Here is a 3,818-nt window from a genome sequence, read left to right as displayed (position 1 = left end):
CTTGACAGTCTTTTATACTGAGTTCAGAGTTGGCCTCATAATCCTTCTTAGCACTGCACTTCCAGACAGCCATTAGCAAATGAATGGAGGAAGCTCATGAGATAAAACTGATCTTCCATTCTTTATACAGCCACTTGTTATAGATGAAGAATAGAGGTTCAGGGAGAAAAAGTGACTAGTTCAAGGTCACGTTGCTGAGTGGAATTAGAACCACACGTTCTTTGGTGGAGGGGGTAAAACTATCCCACAAGAGAATCAGAATGCAACAAAGAGCTAAGCTAGTGGGAGCTGGAAAATCCTGGGAAGGCTTTACAGCAGGGATTGGAACTATCTGGACCTCAGAGGACTTGGTCAGGTGGAGATAAGAGAGAGCAGCAGTTGTAATGATGCATAGGTTTTCAAAGCTGGAGAGAGGACAGGGAGTTTGGGTTGAGGCAAGATTCTCCCATCAGCTGCCCTCCGGTCTGGGTCACTGCCATAGGAATCATTACCATCATACCTGTCTCTGCTTAGAGGCAAGAAATACAGTCTAATGCAGTGGCCTACTGATGGCCATCCTGATGACAATTTGTTTGCTTTCTTATCATTGATTAGACTAATCATGTTGACATTGCAAAAGAGACTGATTGGTGCACTTAAAAAATGTTTTTCATTTTTTTAGTAGCTTCCGAGAGGAAGGTAGAGTTCCTTCTGCTTTTGCTGGACCACTTCAGAAAGAGGCACATTTATCTCCCTCCTCTCTTTAAGTGGGATCAAGTCTACAGGTTTTGTTTACATCTGATTTCTATTTCTAAAAGGCTGCATATTTTAGAAATTATTCACTATTGCAGGTCTTCAGGCAGAGCCTGTTAATTGGGTTGTTTTGAGACAGTTTCTGCTCTGGGTTGGACACTTGGGTGAGAAGATTTCTGAGACATGTTTTGGAGTAAAGCCGGTTGAATTCTCAGTCCAGTTTCACCATTTACTAGCTTTGTAACTTTTAGCAGGTTACTTAAACACCCTGTACCTCAGTTTCTTCCTCTGTACCATGTGGATAACATGAGCACAGATCTTACAGGGTTGTTTGAGGGATCAATGGAACAATCAATTGAATTCTCAGCAAAGTGTCTCCATAAGTGAGAGCTATTAGATTTTTTAAATAATTAACTTATAACTAGAATGTTCTATGGATTCTCTAAGGTTCTGTGATTTCCTACAACAAAATGCTTCAATCTCATTTAAGGAGTTTTGAGAAGGGGCACACTAGGTATTTTTCACTTTTACAATGGTGTTTTTCATCCCCAAAAGGTAGATGTGGCATTTGAGCATCAGAGGAAGGAAGGAATCTGATAATGGGATGTTGGGGCTGGAAGGACACTTCAAGGTCACATTCCTCTAGTTCAGCTCCTCCCTTCTAGATATGTAGAGACCCAGCCCCAGAGAGGATAAGTGGCTTGCCCAAAGTCACACACACAGCACGTTTGTATGGAGGAAAAGAAATGAAGCAGATGAGAAGTCAAGGGCTGCCTGCCCTGAAAAATATGATTATTTTTTTTTTCTGCCTGTTGGTTAGTTCAGGCCCTGGTGGGAGGAGGGAGGATAAGAGAGACTTATATTCACATTCAGACTCTGCCAAGTGGAAGCTGCATGATGATCTTGCAGCCATCTCTGAGCCTTGGTTTTCTCATTAGCAAACAGAGAATAATTCATCATTATTCACCATTATATCATAGCCTCATTAGGTTGTCAGTGAATTAAATGAGGTAATACATGTGAGATGGCTTGGGAGAGTGTCTGATACGTAGTAAGCACTCAATAAACAACATCAATGATGGTGATGGTGATGATGATGATGATGATGACATTGGTAGCATTCAGAAAATTAGAACGAAGTGGGTCAAAGGAAACCAGGCAGTAGATCCAGGAGGAGGTTGCCATTATCAGCTCCTCTCATTTCCCTGTTTGTCATGGTGTTTGTGGGGTGTAGGTTTGGCAGAAAATACTGTGCATGTATTCTATGTGACGTGCTTCTTCCTCTATAACTGGGGTGGAGGGAAGAGAGAAGACTGGGAGACTGGGCTGGGGTGGCCATACTTCTAACTCTTTTATTTATTTATTTTTGGCTGCATTAGGTCTTCTTTGCTGTGTGCGGGCTTTCTCTAGTTGTGGCGAGCGGGGGCTACTCTTCGTTGTGGTGCGCGGGCTTCTCATTGCGGTGGCTTCTCTTGTTGTGGAGCACGGGCTCTAGGCACGCGGGCTTCAGTAGTTGTGGCACGCGGGCTCAGTAGTTGTGGCTCGTGGGCTCTAGAGTGCAGGCTCAGTAGTTGTGGCGCACAGGCTTAGTTGCTCCGCGGCATGTGGGATCTTCCCAGACCAGGACTCCAACCTGTGTTCCCTGCATTGGCGGGCGGATTCTTAACCACTGCACCACCAGGGAAGCCTCCATACTTCTAACCCTTAACTGCAGCCAGTCAGGCTATGATGGAGAGGAGTTCTGGCAGTACACGATGGGATGGAGGGACAGGGGTACTGGGTTAAGGAGGTGTTAAGAAACTGGTTTCTAATCCATCTGACTTTCACTTGGACTGGTGCTTCTCCTCTCTGCCTTTCTGTTCCTTACTCTGTGAAAAGGATGTTCGTGTAACTCATTTGTGAACTGCTGGGCACTCGATTAGGTGCGGAGATACGGTAGACTTCCTGGTTCCTCTTCCACGTCCAGCAGAACAGTCTCCATGGTGCTCACAACATAGGGACCCTGTGAGGATCAGATGCTCACAGAAAAGATTAGCAATTTACATTATAATTACCAATTTAATTATGAATTCAAATTGTGTCCTAAAATGAACAACAGCAATAAAAAAGATTATCCTGGCATATAATAGACACTGAACAAATACTTACTAGATAGATGAGAGCATGTGAATGGACCAAGTACTGGATATGTGAAAAGTACTTAAGAACAACTCTCGTAACCTTTGTTTTCCAGGTGCATGAAGATGGTGCCCCCTTGAGGGGAGGAGCAGTGAGGTAGGAAAGAGGTTACAGATGCTCTTAGAGGAAGAGGCAAGATGCCCAAGATAAATTTCACCTCCTTCATCTGCTTGTTCAGGGCTGTGTCAGCCCCAGTGAAGTACACATTATTTTCCAACGTCACACACCATCATTCTTCCCTTTTTCTTTTCTCTTCTGGCTTTTGCCATTCTTCTGTGTTCAGTAAAATCCTTCTGGCACTTGCTCTCATGGGGACATTGGCTGTTAGTCAAATCCTTCTTCCCTTCAGGGAAACAAAAGCAAATCAATAGATGATATTAAACACCCTGGAAGACCCTAGTGATTTAACACTTCCCATAGATGTCAGCCAGCCCTTCAGCTGTGGATGGTCTTACTCTTCACATCTGTCATTTTCTCTCACTTCTCTCAGCTGCCCCTTGATGTCTCCCCTGGAGTAGCTTGGAGAGGCAAGGGAAAAATAAGTTTGGAAGAAATTCTAAGCGGTAGAGCGGTCCCCATCACTGAAGGAATCCCAGAGAGGCCCTTTTCGTGTGGGACGGTGTGTCATGCGGGATTCTTTCAATTGTAAGTGACAGAAAACTCATCTTACAAGTAACTAAATAAGAAAATTTAATCGTTCAGATCATTTAAAGTCCAGGAATAGGGATGGCTTCAGGGATGGTTTGATACTGGGGTTCAAATAATGTCATTGGGGACCAATTTATTCTCTCCGTCTCTTAGCTCCATTTTCTGCTGCTTAAGTTTGCATTCAGGCTCCAAAATGAGAGCAGAAACTCAAGACCTACTGTCTTCGCAGCTTTATATCCATCAGGGAAGAGCATATACTT

Source organism: Eschrichtius robustus, chromosome 2 (genome assembly GCF_028021215.1).
Source record: "Eschrichtius robustus isolate mEscRob2 chromosome 2, mEscRob2.pri, whole genome shotgun sequence".
Lineage (NCBI taxonomy): Eukaryota > Metazoa > Chordata > Mammalia > Artiodactyla > Eschrichtiidae > Eschrichtius > Eschrichtius robustus.
Note: the sequence above shows the minus strand (reverse complement) of the source record.